The 18,297-nt window shown below is 45.2% G+C and overlaps 1 protein-coding gene across 1 annotated transcript in view; it reads left to right on the forward strand.

Moving 5' to 3' along the window:
* LOC135204649 (tigger transposable element-derived protein 1-like) overlaps nucleotides 1-18,297 on the forward strand; it is a gene marked incomplete at its 5' end in the record, with an annotated part of 265,628 nt that overhangs the window by 77,710 nt on the left and 169,621 nt on the right.

Consider the following 18,297-nt stretch of genomic DNA (forward strand, 5'->3'; position numbering starts at 1 on the left):
ACTCGTGTGAACTACCTGTGGGTGCGGTTGAAGAGACCGAAGAGCAAAGTGGTCCCTGAATGGGTACACCGTCCCGTCGAGGATGAAGCAGAGGTACTCCTGGAGGATTGATGGACGGGTATCTGGAAATACGCATCCTTCAAATCCACTGAAAGCATGAAATCGTTCTCCCTGATGGAGTCGAGCACGGAACGCTCCGTCTCCATCTTGAACCGAGTCTGGCGAACGAAACGGTTCAAAGGAGAGAGATCTATCACCGGGCGCCAGCCCCCCGTAGACTTCTCCACCAGGAAAAGGAGACTGTAGAAGCCCGGTGATTGATCCCTGACGATCTCTACAGCTCGTTTGCTCATCACGGTCTTGATCTCCTGTCGTAGAGCTACGTCCTTTGATGATCCGGGACGTATGTTTGAAGATGGACCGGGGTGGATGGTGAGGGGTGGCTGAGATTCGAAGGGTAGAGATATCCCTCCCGAAGGACTCGGCACTGTAGCGCTGCCATGTTGCCCAATGGCTCGCCAGGCACACCCCCCACTTCCAGCAGCAGGTGAGGGGGAACGCCGTCCCTAGCGTTGCTTCCCGCCTTTCTTCGACTTCTTCCCAGTCCCCCCTCGTGAGAAGGAGGGCTGGGAGGGGGGCTGATGACAACCTCCCTTAGCAGAAGTTGAAGTCAGAGTCTTTCCTCGGGGCTTCGACGGGGCAACTGTCTTAGCAGCTGAGGAAGCGCTAGCCAAACACTTGGGTTTGGTCGCAGTAGCTTGAGGCTGCCCAGAAGCCTTTGAGACTGCCTGGTGTACTAAGCAGTCGCTGTCATCAGTGCGCCGCCTTTCCACCGCAGCGTCCACCATCTCTCCTGGGAAGAGAGAGGAGGAATTCCGCACTGGTCCGTTTCGTAGTCCAAGTGCCGCCTCACGCCCGGCCGACCTGGATACTCGGGTAAGGACTGCGTCCCTACAGCGAAGTACCAGGTTGGCCCACCGGTTTACCATCTGACGGGCAAGGAAGGAAATGGCCCTTCCTCCAGACTGGCAGTCTCTCCTGAAGCCGAGTCATCTTCAGGAGAAATACTCCCGGAGGTGGCTGCGACTTTCGACACTGTGAAGGACCACAGGTCTAACCAGGAGACGGCCTGGAAAGCTGCCATAGCGGTAGATTCCAGGCCTAGTGCCTCTTGCTCCGAGAACCAGAGGTTCTCTGACAGGAGCTGCTGCAGACACACACCCGGCGAGAGTGTCAGGTCTTCCTCTCCCGTACCTTCAACTTCCTCGGGTTACACCAAGGGAAGGCGAGGCACCGAGGAGGTGAATCGTGAGGGGCGCGCCCTGCATGATCCCGTCACGACGCCGTATGTACCAGGCACAGTCTTAGGATCGACCAGGTCCTACACGCAAGTGACAGGAGGAGACCGAGAGGGGTCTGTCGCGTTCCCCCACCCCCCTCCTGAAGGGGGAGGGTCTCGAGAGTCGCTCTTGTTCGAGGGACTTGACGGTCCAACTCCACAAGATGCCGTCACTCCGGAGATCCAGAGGAACTTTGCCGAGGTTAGTGCGCTGATTCGTCAGCACAACGACCTCGAGGAAGGATCGCCGCTCCCACCTTCCGAGCCCACGTCCCGGCTCGAGTCGTTTTGGGGTCCGAAGAGGGAACCCAAACCGACGGTGGGTCTGCCGCGATCAGAGCTTGCCGACTCTGTTCTAGACCAGGTGGAGTCTCTCGCCTCTGGACAGGAGGGTTTGCTGAAATCTGGCAGGTCATCCAAGCTACTTCCTCCTCCTCTACTGCGACAGCGGCGTTTCTACGTGCCCTCGGAGGATCCAATGCCACCCAAACAGGTGAACCCGGCGTTAGCCTGGCTAACTCCGGGTTCACCTGTTTGGGTGGCATTGGATCCTCCGAGGGCACGTAGAAGAAACGCCGCTGTCGCAGTAGAGGAGGAGGAAGTAGCTGGATGACTGCCAGATTTCAGCAAACCCTCCTGTCCAGAGGCGAGAGACTCCACCTGGTCTAGAACAGAGTCGGCAAGCTCTGATCGCGGCAGACCCACCGTCGGTTTGGGTTCCCTCTTCGGACCCCAAAACGACTCGAGCCGGGACGTGGGCTCGGAAGGTGGGAGCGGCGATCCTTCCTCGAATTGAATTTATAAATTTTGTGGCCATTTGCCACGCGCCGGAGCCAAAGGCCATTCAGCGCATATATATCAACAAAATATATTTACTAAAAAGGTATACATAATTTCCCAAAATAAAAATTATTTTAAAAAAACTTCATTATAAAATACTCAATTAAATATCATTAAAAACAAATGGATTTCCTTAAGAAATTTAAAAATCTCTTCTACGGGAGCACCCTCTCCTAAAATATCTGACAAAGGTTTGTTGGTGAAACCAAACCGACGTCTATGATTAAAATAAAGAGGACAGTCAACAAATATATGCCTCACTGTAATGTCAACATTACAATTGGAGCATTGAGGAACCTGCCTCTCTGCTCCACTAGTTAAAAGATACCGGTGAGTTAAAAAAGTATGCCCTATACGCAAGCGTGTTAAAACTATACTAGATCTTCTATCCATCCCAACAGAAGGTGACCAGGGATGAACAGAAGGTCTGATCGATTCAGCTTTAAATTACTATTCAAGTTGGACCAGTGATTCTGCCACTAGTCCTACAAAATGATTTAATAAAAAGTTTAAAATCTTCACAGGGAACCCTCACAGAGTGGGAAGCCCGGGAGGAAGCTGCCTGCTTAGCGGCTGTATCAGCCAGCTCGTTACCACGAATTCCCACATGCGAGGGAACCCAACAAAACTTCACACTGATGCGTTTTCGAGAATGCAGGAGGACCAGCCAATCCTGCACCTCTTGGACGAGTTGATTAGATGGCGTCAACTTCTGGAGTGCAGCTAGGGAACTCTGGGAATCACAATAAATAATATACGAGTCCCCAGTGCTACCTGTACTAAAAATAAAATTTCAAAACGCTAAAAATAGCAAAAATCTCTGCATTAAAAATTGAGAAATTTAATAGGGAGGCTTTTGTAATTGTTCTTCTCACCGACGATGACAGAACATCCAACTCCATTTGCTGATTTTGATCCATCTGTATATACAGCAATCGAGTACTATGCTCAGAAACATGGGCCAAGAAGCTACTTTTAAGCTGAACACTTGAGCTGATCTTTTGTTGTCTGTAACTTGGCAAATATCTAAAGGAGGCCTACACCAAGGAGGGAATTTAGAAAATGTAGTTTCCATAACCAGTGGAGGAATAAGGCCTACCTCTCTCGCACTTATGTTTAATCTAACTTCAAGGGGCTTAGGCAATGTAGGTTTAGTTGGTGCTCTGTCAACAGGATGTTTTATATACTTAAAAATTTGGATTAGATTGAGAGGTTAGTGCTCTTGACAAATATCGGAGACCTTGTTCCTCCCTCCGAATGAAAAGAGGAAGAAAACCAGAGTCTACATAAAGGCTCTCAACAGGAGACGTTTAAAAGCACCTGTACAAATACGCAATGCCATATTGTGTACTACATCCAGCTTACCTAACAAGTCTTACATGCAGAGCCATAAACCTGAGATCCATAATCAATCTTACTCAAGCATAGTGCCTGATAAATTCTTAATAAAGTAGTACGGTCTGCTCCAAAATTCAGGTTTACTAACAACTTTAAGAATATTGCACCGCTGTTTAACATTTACTACAGTCTCATTTATATGTTCAGCAAAAGTCAATTTTTGTCAAAAATAATTCCTAAATATTTGACTTTATCTTCATAAAGCAAGATAGACCTTCTAAAAATAAGGTTGGAATCTCTTCCCTTCTTCGTGTTCTGCAAAAACGTATAGCTTTAGTTTTTTCTGCAGAAAATTTGAAACCTTTACTATTAGCCCAGGAAGTAGCAGCATTAATTGCAAACTGAATTTTAGTACAAGCTTCAACTGCAGTAGCTCTACTACAGACTATAACAATATCATCCGCGAATGCTTGACCAGTTACTCCAACAGGGAGATGTTCAAGTAAAACCATTAATGGCCAAAAACATTAAAAAAGGTTGGACTAAGCACACTCCCTTGTGGAATGCCTTCTTCCTGAAGATACTCTGATGAGAAGGTAGAGCCAATTCTAACTTTAAGGTACCGGTCAGACAGGAAGTCTTTGGCAAAATTAAACATATTGCCACCAATACGCCATTCAACCAGCTGCATTAAAATACCAACCCTCCAAGTAGTATCAAATGCTTTTTCCAGATCAAAGAACACGGCAATTGTTTGATTTTGGACTGTAAAAGCATTCTGAATCTCACGTGTGAGACATAATAAGGGATTCCAATGTACTTCTATTCTTGCGAAAGAAATCCAAATTGCCTCATCGACAACAGGTTCTTTGTTTCTAATAACCATATCAGACGAAAAATTCACCATTCGTTCATAAATCTTGAAGACACAGCTGGTAAGAGCAATAGGCCTATAACTTTTGGGATGACTAGGGTCCTTTCCGGGTTTTAAAAAAGGAACTATAACAGAGTTTTTCCACAACTTATATGAAGTCCCTGAGCACCAGAATTCGTTTAAAACATCGACAAAGAATTTTTTTGACTCCAGAGGTAAGTGAGAAATCATTGCATAATAATATCATCTTCTCCAGGTGATGTTGGAGAGGACAAAGATAAGGCATATTCGAATTCGACAATACTAAATGGAAGGTTATATGCCTCAGAATTTGAACAACAGGCGGATTAACTATAGTCATGTTTCTAATATTGCGAAATTCAGGGGAGTAGTGACTGTGGCTTGAAATGCTTGAAAAAGTGCCGAGCAAAGGCCTCTGCCACCTCTCTTGCATCCGATATAACTACCAAGTTGATTTTCAAAATAGGTAAAGGAGCAGGGGAAAATTTCCCTAGTAATTTACGGATTCTATCCCAAACCAGAGAAAGTGGCGAGTTATACTTTAATTCTGATATGGTACTTGATGAAGGATTCCCTCCTTGCTTCTTTAAAGACTTGCTTTGTTTGGCGAGGTTTCTCTTGTATATTATTCTATTAACTAAGACAGGACGCCTTCGATATCGCTTGTAATGGGCTCTTGCAATTTTCCTACTCAAGGCACATTTACTATTCCACCAAGGTACCAGTGGACGACGGGGTTTCCCTGATGTTTTAGGAATTGACATCATTGCCCCTCCAATCATTATACTAGCAAGATATTCGTAGGCAGCTGAGGGGCAAGGAAATTCATTGGCCGCCTTTATGATTGACTTTGGTAGATTTTTCATACAGCGCAATCTGCCTCCTTTATCTTCCACTTGGGTAAAGATGGGGAGGGTGTATTTTGTAATCATACTTAAGATGGATGGGATAGTGGTCGCTCCCATAGAGATTTTCATCCACTGACCACTTATAGTCTAATCGTAATGACGACGAACATATTGTAAGATCAATTGCTGAACTAGAGTTATGGGCTACATCAAACCTTGTAGGAGAACCGTCGTTCATTAAAACTACATCATTGCAATCTATTAATCTTTCAATTATAAGACCACGGTGATCACACCTACCTTCCCCCCACAAAGTATGTTTGCATTAAAATCCCCCATCAGAATGAAAGGTTGAGGTAGTTGGTCTAAAAGTGATTGCAAATCTTCAACCTTCTAACTGTCTTGGATTGCCAGCTCTGTCCACCAATCGAGTTTCTAGGCCAGGTTCTAGATAGAGCACAGAGTGACCCATTTATTGATGAAAATCTGTGTTGCACAAGCTTGCAGTATGGAGTCTAATTTGATAACTTTTTGTGGTAATGACTTGGCCACAATAATACATGTACCGCCATGAGCACGTTCACCTACAGGTGGTGGAGATCTGTGAAAAATAAAGTTTTGTCCACAATTAGGAGAAACATTACCAAGTTTAGTCTCTTGCAAACAAAGGGCAGCTAAATTATGCTCCTTGAAAAGGACCCGGACCTGTTCACTGTTGGAATGGGAAAACCTCTTATGTTCACTGACATAGAGCCATTATTTACTATTAGATTTTTTTTTTTTTTTTTTTTTTTGGGCTGGTCTGGAAAGACTTGGTCTTGGTCTTTGTTTCAAAGAGGAACTAGGCAGATCCTCAAGAGACCTGCTATTTCCTCTCTTGGGAACCCTACTATGGTGTGGGGATATAGGTGGAGATGATGATGGAGTACGGGGTCTCTTATTTCTAAGAGGCACCATCTCTGCAGCGTGCACCTGAGCCTTATGAGGTGCACTGATCAAGGTGTCATTCTGGGACATGCCCAGATCAGGCAGCGAGGCTGCCTGTGAGGCTTCTACATTAGAAGCCCGAGAGACCTCCCAGAAGCCCAGAGGAGGCCCATCGGGAGGGGACAAAGGGCCTTCATGGATGAAGGCGGAGATGCTGATGTACTTCGAGCTCAGAAGGGGATAGCTGAAGCTTTGACTTTGAAGTTGGTATTCTAGATAGATCTTTTATATTAGATTTTCCACTTTTTACTACTTCACTATATTGAGGTCTTGGAAACAAGTCTTTTTGCCTGGCTAATACTTAGATGTTCAGCATGAGCTTTCTCTATGGCTAACACTTCTTTTTTAAATGACTCACATCCTTTTATGCCTTGCATTATGATTTCCCTTACAATTTATACATAATACTGGGGTAGTACATTCGCCTTCATGCTTTTTTAAGGAGCAGGCAGAACATAGCTGGCTCCTAGTACATACCTTTGCCGAGTGACCATATCCAAAACACATGAAACATTGGAGTGGTCTATGCTTAAAAGGTCTAACACGAAATCTCTCCTTGTCAACATATATATAATCAGGAACTTGATCATTATTAAAAGTGAAAATAATCATTCTTGATCTTGGAACCTTGAAAATCTTCCACACTTTATCATCGCACATTTCCAGCAATTCCTCGTCAGGCAGTTCCATATAGGGTCGTTGACTAAATACTAACTCCCTTGGCATAACTAAAACTATAGTGTGGTTTGACCTCTTTTATCATATCAGTATTTTTCAACGTAGAGATCATGTGACCTGTCTATAAGACTTAGCATGAACCAAAAAACTATTCTTTCCAAACCTCGTAATATCAGAGTGGTCATTGTTCCTGCCAATGTTCTCAAATGTTTCCTGAAGTGGAAAAGATTGCAAAATTCTGATTTTGTAGAAACAATTAGCCACCTGGGCAGGTAAAGATGTCCTCACCTTACATTTCCCATCTGTAGTTTCCTGACTGACTCTTGCTGGATAAAAGGAATCAACTTCAATATTCTGGGGCATTTTATAAATTAACATACATTTTAAGTTTTCCTTAGTTGAGCACTTGAAAGCATTCATGGCATTATTATGAGTTGTAAACTCAATCCAAACCCTCCAAAATGCAAAATCTTTAGTTTCACAATACTTTATGACTTTAATTTCACCAAACCTTCCAAACATTTCCATAAACGTAAAACAATTGAAGTCTGAGGAGAGATTATCAACATAAAGGATTCTCTCACCACTGCTAGAACTTTCCATAGCCACATTCAAGGTCTTGTCATGGGTCGTCTTTTGTACAACTGAATTTTCTATAGGATTGTCCTTGTCCGTGCCAGAGGTCGAAGAGGAGGGTAGTGTCAAGAGGTCGCATTGTACGGGGGAGTTTATCATAGGTCGTTATTCATAAATCCTTCAGCAGAAATTTGAAAAACCTACTGCAAATCAGGCAGAAAACCAGGCCCCCCACACCAACCCCTCTCTCACCAAAGACACTCAGCAGAGACTGACTCCCATATGTCCACTCCCTACCCTACCCCGAAGGGATAGCTCTACCATAACATGAGTGGCTCAAGTGTAAAGCAAAACCTGCTTGATAGGACTGAGGGCAAATAACTAGTATGCAATCATCCCCATTCATGTTACAATAGAGGGCACACCGGAAAGAATGCCGAGAGTCCTACCGTAGAGACTATACCTCCCCGGATTCCGCAGGCTAGTCCCCCATAGGTAGTTCCGCCCCACCGATGGATATTGCTATGAAATCATATCACATCCTCAGGGTCCAAACATACTCGAGAGGCGGACCAAACCTCTACAGTCTCTGCCATTTGGATCAAGAAAGAGCCAATGCAAAAAAAGCCCAGCCCCTGCCCAACCTGTAAGAAGGTTTTAGTGAAGAGGGGGGGGACAGCTAGGTTGAGCAACTGAGTTAAAGATAGTAGAAGAGTGGAAATAAATTTAAGTAAGAGGAAAATTGAGACTTTTGGATTCGAACTGGGGGATATTTCTCCCAGTTCGAAAGCCCTCTTGCCCGCTATGCATTTTCAGCAGTCAGCTGAAAATGCATAACTTCGTCAAGGCAGTCTCAAATCAAGAGGGGATCCTTCCTCGAGGTCGTTGTGCTGACGAATCAGCGCACTAACCTCGGCAAAGTTCCTCTGGATCTCCGGAGTGACGGCATCTTGTGGAGTTGGACCGTCAAGTCCCTCGAACAAGAGCGACTCTCGAGACCCTCCCCCTTCAGGAGGGGGGAACGGCGACAGACCCCTCTCGGTCTCCTCCTGTCACTTGCGTGTAGGACCTGGTCGATCCTAAGACTGTGCCTGGTACATACGGCGTCGTGACGGGATCATGCAGGGCGCGCCCCTCACGATCACTCCTCGGTGCCTCGCCCTTCCCGGTGTAACCCGAGGAAGTTGAAGGTACAGGAGAGGAAGACCTGACACTCCCTCCTCGCTCACCGGCAGAACCGGTGTGCTTGGAGGGCTGCAGGCAATCACCAAACCGTGGTGGGGATCGAGCTGCAGGCCTGGTCGCGCCGCTCCCCTGGGGAGAGCTGCTGGACCGAGAACAGCGGCTCCGATCTCATGCGTCAGAGGAACTGCTGCTGGTCCCCTTACTCGTCTGCACTGTCGCGGTGAGACCGGTGCGTTTCCTCACGGCGCGTCGAACCACTGGCGCCAGCGATCGGGGGACCTCTTCCCAGCCTCAGCCCATGGCTGGTCTGGGACCGTCAGGTCAACCCAGGTAACCGGCTGGTTGCTATGAGAGCGGCCGCTGGCCTGGCGAGAGTCACCTGAGCGGCTCTCGCCAGCCTTCCGCTCCTGCGTCTAGTTCTTGGCTGCATGGCCACTAGTGGGTGACCATACACTCGGTACCTCTCGCGAACAAGAGGCAGAGACGGAACCTGGTGTAGCGGCAGAACCTCTAGCACCAGGCGAGGAAGTACCGGTGTTAGCCGGTACCCCTCTGGTCCCCGTCTTCTTCTTCCTTGCGGAAGGAGAGACAGGCCCTATTCCCGAAGGAGCAGGAGGACCAGCGGAAGGACCCCCCGTCCCACCTGAGTGGGACAGGCCCTGAGAAGTTCCCGAAGGAGCCTTCTTAGGAGGGGTGGAGGCAGCCTTCTTCTTCCACGGCTGGGTACCCTTGGAAGTCGAAGGGGAAGAGGCGGCTGCAGACGATGAAGACTACGATGAAGACAGTGATGACACCTTCCTCCTCTTCCTCTTCTTCTTCATCAGCTTCCTCAGGACAGATGTGAGATCAGCCATCCAGGATGGAGCCGGGGCTGCTGTTGCCGAAGCAACAGGGCCCGGCTGCACCTGTCCGGACAGACCAGCGTCTGGGGCAGCAACACCATGGACTGGGATGACATCGGCAGGTACGGGAACAGCGGGAACAGCAGGAATGGCAGGAGCGGCAGGAACAGCAGGAACAGCCAGCACAGCATCAGCGGCAAGTACGGCAGGTAGCACAGGTAGGCCAGGAGACGGGGCAGCAGCAGCCAGCGACATCCTGGATACCGGCGGCAAGTCCAGGGGCAAGCTCTTTGGGCAGCGGAAGTCCGGGGGAGGCAGCACGACAAACCCAGGCGGCGGCGGCACGCCCCTCCTCGGTACGGCAGCAATCGGCCCCTGCACGGAGGCTGTAGGAGTCACTGACATCACGTGGGGGGTATATACCAGGTGAGGAGGGGCGGCGTACCCTGGAGTAGAGATAGTGGTGGTGGTTGTGGTCACCACTCCATGGGTGACCGTCCCAGACCCCGCCAAATGATGGAGCAGCCCCTGGATACTCGGCACGCCCTGCAGTCCCAATGACGCCCACACCTGTCCAAGGTCATCCCCCACAGCAGAAGCACCTACGAAAGTAAGAGTCAGGTACACAGGAGGGGTTCCCCCTCGCACGGGGGGGGGGAGACGAGCCCGACCCCAAACGAACGGAAGACCCCGAATACAACTGTACATGGCGGGGTACCGAGCGCCCTCCTCTCTATGCTCGACGGATTCAGGCGAAGAGAAGGACCTCGATACACCCCCGAAGGGGAAGGTGCCATACGTGGGAGCTGAGCAGGGGGCAAGAAAGTAGATGAAGTATCGGTTACCAAAGGAGTCGCGGGAGAGTTTTCCGACGACTCCTTGGCAGGCCTTCGCTTCTTCCTGCCCTCGTACAACCCCCACTGCATCTCCGACCAATCAAAATATATATCACAAGGCTCGGCCCGAGAGCATTCCCGCCCTCGGCACCGAGCGCAAAGGACATGAGGATCTATTTCGGGAAAGGACCTGAATTTTCCACATTTGCAGCCTCCCACCCCAGGGCACAGTCGCCGGTTGATGTGGGGGCGCGGAGATTGATCCAATCCTTGATCCATGATACACAATCACAATTATATGAAAAATCAAAAGCAGTAATTACAGTTTTACTTTCATACACAAACAAACCAGTAGTAGAATAAATCACAATAATCCAATAAAGCATACGACGATGAAGCGGGCAGAGCGCCATGGCGAGCACGTCCTCACACCACAAGGCCGAAAGCAAAAGTGGCTCTTCACCTCCCAGTCGCGCGGTGCGCGCACTGTCGGACAAGCAGTTAACTACCGAACTCCCTTGTTCGAAGCTTACGACCGTCCAGCTGCCGCTAGTTACCTTCCTATTGTAAAGGACCGATGGTTTGTATATCGTACCGTAACAAACGCACACACGAGAGACCATTGAACTTATATACATACACATTGGGTCAATTGGGTACGCATTGTGCAGACTGTACATTTTATGAAATGTTTTAAGATGATTTCTAAATTTATGTATGTAATGTTTTAGGACGATAATAAAAGTATGCAGACCATGTCCAAAATTTGTAAGACAATGATTACCTATATGTAAAAAGGTACATATTTTCTGTCTGCGGCACGCAGTACATATACGTGCATTTTTCTTTTATATGTACAGTAGTACCACGAGATACGAAATTAATCCGTTACGAGGCGCCCTTCGTATCATGAGGTTTTCGTATCTTGGACCACATTTTACATGTAAAATGGCTAATCCGTTCCAAGCCCTCCAAAAACACCCAGTAAATTTTCATAATAAAGCTAAATTGACCTATAAACAATGAAATACTACAACAATTTGGACCATTCAATACCTAAATTAATAACAAAATGCAAAATAACCTGTAAATAAAGTGTATTAGTGTACATGGTATACAAGAAATACCGTACGTAAAATGTGGAAGCTTACCTTTCGAGTGAGGCTATCTCCGAAAGTGGCGGCAGAGGAGGAGGAGGAGGACAAACGGCAGATACGTACGTACACTTAACTTTACGAAAACACAAAAAAATGTAAGGAAAACATACATAAACTAAAATTTATGAAACACATTAACAAAACTGTAACACTTAACTTTACAAAAAACTAAAATTAAAAAATTTTTTCTTTTTTTGATTTTTAACTTTTTTTTACTTTTATGTAGGCTTTTTTTTTTTTTTTTTTTTTTTTTACAGAATTTCAATTCTTCATTACCACTTTCAATGTTCTGTTTATCACTTGGTTCTTCCTTTTTGCTTTCAACTTTCTGTTTTTTATCACTTGGTTCTTCCTTTTTGCTTACTCCTGCTAATGCTAAAGGCCTCTTTAAAAAATAACGATCCAAGGAAGATTGCTTCTCCCTACTTTTCACAATGTTCCTGAAACGACTTAGGCAAACGTCATCGAACTGCGCAAGCATACGACCTGTGTGAGCCTTTTCGGGGTGTCTTTTTTTTAATAAACGATTGCACTTTATGAAAAGCGGCTAGGACAACCTTAATTTCTGCCATTGTCATAGGGTCCTCCTCCTCTTCCTCGCCGCTGCTAGAGAATTCCTCTTGAATGACGTTATGTTGCATGGCCTCCAACTCCTTCAGGTCATCCATCGTAAGCTCCTCTCAGTGCTCCTCGAGAAGGTCGTTGATGTCGTCCTCGTCGACAACCAGCCCCATGAACTTGCCGAATGCAACGATCTCATCAAGATCTAGTTCCAAAACAGTTTCGGGATCGCCAACTGTTTCAGACTCTGCAGCACCAGCTTCGCCCACGTCGAATCCCTCGAAGTCTCGGGCGGATACGGCATCAGGCCAGAGTTTCCTCCATGAGAAATTCAAGGTTCGCCTCGAAACCTCCTGCCAAGCTTGGTCGATGAGTCGGATACAAATGATGATGTCGAAATGTTCCTTCCAAAATTGACGCAAGGTGAGGTTTGTGGTATCGGTGATGTCGAAACATCTCTTTAAAAGATGTTTCGTATACAGCTTCTTAAAGTTCGCTATCACTTGCTGGTCCACGGGCTGGAGGAGAGGGGTGGTGTTGGGCGGAAGAAAAAGAATCTTGACGAAGGAATACTCCGCTAGGATATCTTCCTCGAGGCCAGGAGGGTGGGGACGGACATTGTCCAACACTAGCAGACATTTCAGGGGGAGGCGCTTCTCTTCCAATAATTCTTCACTGTGGCGGGCCGAAACAAACAGAGTTTACCCACTCGTGTGAACAAAAGCCTCGTTACCCAGGCTTTTGCATTAGCCCTCCACATCACTGGAAGCTTCTCCTTAAGCACTTTGTGGGCCTTGAAGGCTCGAGGAGTCTCGGAATGATAGACCAGTAGGGGCTTCACCTTGCAATCCCCACTGGGGTTCGAACAAAGTGCGACCGTAAGCCTGTCTTTCATAGGCTTATGCCCGGGTAGCTTCTTCTCTTCCTCCGTGATGTACGTCCGACAACGCATTTTTTTCCAAAAAAGGCCAGTCCTCATCACAGTTGAAAACCTGCTGAGAAACTGTAGCCTTCCTTGGTCATCATCTCGTCGAAAGTCTTCTTAAATGCTTCGGCCGCTTTCGTGTCTGAGCTGGCAGCCTCCCCATGAAGCACCACCGAATGGATGCCAGTTCGTTTACGGAATTTCTCGAACCAGCCATGCTAAGCCTTGAACTCTGGGGTTTGCGTTGAAGTCACTTCCCCTCCGTCGTCTTCCGCCTGCGCAATCAAATCGCCGAAAATAGCGCTGGCCTTGTGGGCGATTGCCGTCTCCGTTACCACATCGCCAGCGATTTCTTTGTCTTTTATCCAGACAAGAAGAAGCCTTTCCATCTCGTTGTGCACGTGGGTCCTCTTGCTGGACAAAATAGTGATGCCCTTCGATGGTGTAGCTGCTCTGATGGCATCCTTCTGTTTAAGGATGGTGCCTATTGTCGACGGATTACGGCCGTATTCCTTGGCGATCATCACACTCAATCGCATACCAGCTTTATACTTCTTGATGATCACCATCTTTGTCTCCAAAGAGAGCATGCACTTCTTTCCGTGAATTTCAACTTTCTTGGGACCCATGACTCAACGTTATCTTGTACGTAATTTACGTATAAGTACACAATAAAGTTTTCGCGCAACACGATAATAAGTATACTGCAACGAAATCACTAACGAATTACGTTAAATTAATAAACGAAATCGTTGGACCAAACGAATACCGCGTGCGTACGATAACGATGCTGGTACGAAGTGGACTAGGTAGGCACGCCACCACGTATACATATGTACATAGATGCATGATGGGAGGGATGCTGTCCAATAGGAGAGAAGGATCTCATGGCAGTGACTAGCATCAGGAACTAATGGGAGAGCAGGAGGATGGTGGCGAGTCTACTAAGATGGCGGTGCGCGAGTTTCAAAATTGTTATCGGTGGTTCGGGGAACTTTCAGAAACCTTTCGTATCTTGAAAACTTTTCGTATGTAGAGCCGTTAAATTTTTCGTATTGGCTTTCGTATCTCGAGTTTTTCATAAGTTGAGCCTTTCGTATCTCGAGGTACCACTGTACATAATAAGTATATTTTCGTGACAAAATGATATTGTTATAATACAATAAAGTTTCATACATACTTACCTGGCAGATATATACATAGCTGGGACGACGGAGTCTTAGCTATGTATATATCTGACAGGTAAGTTCATTGTATGAAAATACATTTTTATGATGAAAATAGCTTTATTAATTTTCAAATATTACAGTTCTGTAATACTTTCATGTAAACACAGCAAAATGTCAGTAACAAAATTGGGTTTTCTAAAAAGATGCTCTACCCAAACCAACTTTCCCCAAATAAACAATCATATGATACCGTGACGCCTTCTTAGAGCAGTATCCAAACGAAATGATATTTAAAATGCTCTTGGCTGTTGTCTGCACAGCAGCCAATCCAGGAGCAGCATTCATTTTCCTTGTCGCTCATTGGCTGTACACTTGGCGTTGATTGGTTGAACCCTGGCCCCATTTCACGGAGATGGAATTGTGGGTATCGCGCATCTAGTACCCAAGCAGCCTCACTGCGCAGAAAGTTACGGGTATATGCGAATGTAAGCGCTAAGCTCTTGTTTACGCATCAGCAAATATCTGTGCATCGTGCCGAAAATGGCCCCTAAAACGCACCCTGCTCCTTCTAAGGCTTCTGGCCATGAAGCTAAAAGAAAGAAGACCATAATGAAGCTCGACGAGAGGGTGAAACTTCTCGATATGTTGAAGGAGGGAAAAAGTTACGCCGCAGTCGGCTGCCATTTCAAAGTGAGATACATAAAGAAAAAAGAAAATGTCATAAGAAAAGTGTAAGTATGACATACTATGGCACCACACAGGCTGTGTCCACAGTGAGAGACAAAACCATCGTGAAAATGGAATCTGCACTCGTGTTCTGGGTCAAGGACTGCAGGAAGAAGAACGTGCCCCTTGACTCCAAGATCATACGCCAAAAAGCATGACAGCTCTACCAGCAGCTATCAACTCCTACTGCTTCACAAGGTGGTGAGGAAGAGGAAGCCGAAGCCGAAGATATAGAGGCACTGGAAGGCGATGAAGAATGGACATTGGAATTTTTGGGCTTTGAAGAACCAGCTCCTGAAGAGGAAGAGGAAGAGGAAGAGGAAGAAGAAGAGCCACAACCGGGACTGTCCTCAGCTCCCCAAGGATTTCAGGCGAGCAAAGGAAGGTTCCACCGGTTCCAGAAAAGGTTCCACCTAAAGTCTGTTTCCCTGCATGGGGAAGCTGCATCTGCAGACAAAGAGGCAGCTGCAAAATATCCAGAGGCCTTCATGAAAACAATAAAGGAGAGGATATCACCCAGAACATGTTCAATATGGACGAAACCGGCCTGTTCTGGAAGAAAATGCCGTCCAGGACATACCTTATGAAAGATGAATCTAAAGCCTCTGGATTAAAGGCATAAAAGGACAGGGTGACCCTCCTGATGTGCGGGAATGCAGCTGGTTTTATGCTGAAACCAGGCCTCATTTACAAGGCTGCAAATCCCATGGCACTTAAGAACAATAACAAGGCATTACTGCCCGTCTTCTGGATGCATAATCCCAAGGCCTAGGTCACCAAAGTCCTTATGGAGCACTGGCTCCACCAGAGCTTTACTCCTCAAGTTAGGCAATACCTGGCCGATTTGGACATTAACTTCAAGGTCTTGCTCATAATGGACAACCACCCTATTGATCTTTATTTCAAGGGAGTCCAGCTTGAGTTCCTCCCTCCCAACACCACCTCTCTCCTCCAGCCTATGGGTCAGGGCATCATCCGTGCCTTCAAGGTACTCTACACCGGGAACTCCCTCCAACATCTTGTTGATGCAATGGACCGTGCCAGTGAATTTACGCTGAAAGATTATTGGCGTAAATTCATGATTCCCACATGTCTGTCTGTCATTGACTGGTCACTAAATGAGATGAAGGAGACCCTGAAAGCCTGCTAGAGTAAGTTGTGGCCAGACTGTGTCCATAATTATACAGGCTTTTTTCCTCAGAAAATCCAGCATTCGGCTATGAATAAGGCAATAATTCATGGTGGTGAGGGCTTTGACGATATCACTGAGGAAGAAGTTGGCACGCTCATTGATCCACTCTGACCCCCTGACAGACCAGGACTTGGAAGAGCTGATGAGTCTGCCAGCGAGGAAGAAGAAACTCCAGGTTCAGGAAAGGAAACAGGAGGAGGAGGAGGGTCTGACTTTGGAACGCCTGTCCCCAAGTTAAAAAATGATAAATGACCTCCAGAGTTTGTTGCAACATGGATCCTTATATGGAACGCTCCTTCAAGTTTTTCTAATATTCTTGATACAGCATTGGAAACCCTATAATCAAGCCCTCACCACCCATGAAGAAGCAACAGCAGCAGCTGCCAATCACAATGTTTATCATACGAACAAAGAAGGACCCTCCAAAGCCTCCCGAATCGCCTGAAGTAGTGCCTCCTGAATCGCCCGAGTCACTGCCTCCCAAAGTGCCTCCTGAAGGTGAAGAGGCGCCCTCAGAGGATATGTAACTCCTCTACTTAGCTGTGCAGTCATATCTTCATCATCATTCATCAGACTGCACGGCTAATTCATCATCATCTTCTTTATTCAACATTCATCACTGGTGAGTACCCTATTTACATATGTTGTACTAGTGTAAATTAATTGTTTAATGTTTCATACATATTTTGTTCTTTCTATCTTTTATGATTTTACATACAACTGCTTCCTTTGTAAAAAAAAAAAAAAAAAAAAAAAACAAAAAAACTGGACCTCTTACATAGTAATTGTATGAAAGAAAACGTGCAAGACTGAATCTTAGGAGGGACTGGATTATTTTCATATATGTAACTAATTCATGCAGTACGTCACATAGGTATTTATATCCATAAAATGTATGATTTACTTTAAAACAGTATCAATAATATTTCAAAGATTAATATGAACCACAATAGGACGATATTTTAATGTATATTTGATGTAGGATGATCTTTTCAGGGATACTTTGGTGTTTCCAAACATTCAGGATAGGAGTTTATAAGCATTTTAGAGGGGGTTCTAAACATTCGTGGATTCTAACTATACATGGGGGTGTTCTGGTACGCATTTCCTGCAAATATATATATATATATATATATATATATATATATAGATATATATATATATATATATAATAGTATATATATATAGAATATATATATATATATATATATATATATATATATATATATATATATATATATATATATATATATAATATATATATATATATATATATATATATATATATAATATATATATATATATATATATATATACAGGCAGTCCCTGGGTTATGACGGGGGTTCCGTTTCTGAGATGCATTGTAAGACCGAAAAATTTGTTGTAAGCCAGAACATTGTCAAAAATTATAAGAAAATCTTACTTTTAATGCTTTGGGTGCATTGAAACCATGTCCTGAAACTGCATTCTTATTGCATTTTTCATCAAAAACCTTCAAATATTGATTATTTTGCATTTTTGGAGTCATATTTCTTCTGCCAGATCAGCGTTGTAGGCGTCGTAACCCTGGAAATAATTTATGATAAACATAATTGAAAAGCGTTGTAACTTCGGAATGTCGTAAGCCGAACCCATCGTAAGCTGGGGACTGCCTGTATATATATATATACTATATATATATATATATATATATATATATATATATATATATATATATATATATATATATATATATATATATATATATATATAAAGAGAGAGAGAGAGAGAGAGAGAGAGAGAGAGAGGTAACATATTTTCTGTTTTATACACATAAAATATCATATTTCATTCTTATTCCTATAAGAACATATTATATAATCAAAGAACAATTATAAATAAATAAAAAAGGAATTACATGAAAAAAAAAAAAACAAAAAAAAAAAATTAAATCTGCGAACTTACTTGGCTGGCTTGCTCGGAATATACATCTTAAAGGGGCAGCGGCCCTTAAATGGGACAAGCTGTTCATCAACAGCGAGATGGGGCCCTGGGGAGTAATTCTTCCGACAATTAGCCACCACATGATCAAAGACTTTTCGAATTGGGGCAAGGCGATCTGTCCTTGCTCGCTCCGTTCTGGTGGCTGAATCGTCAAAACGAATAACTCTCGTCAGCAGGGTGAAACGATGCTCGCTCATTGTACACCTATACAAAGGATTGC

The sequence above is a fragment of the Macrobrachium nipponense genome, chromosome 47, assembly GCF_015104395.2.
Source record: "Macrobrachium nipponense isolate FS-2020 chromosome 47, ASM1510439v2, whole genome shotgun sequence".
NCBI lineage: Eukaryota > Metazoa > Arthropoda > Malacostraca > Decapoda > Palaemonidae > Macrobrachium > Macrobrachium nipponense.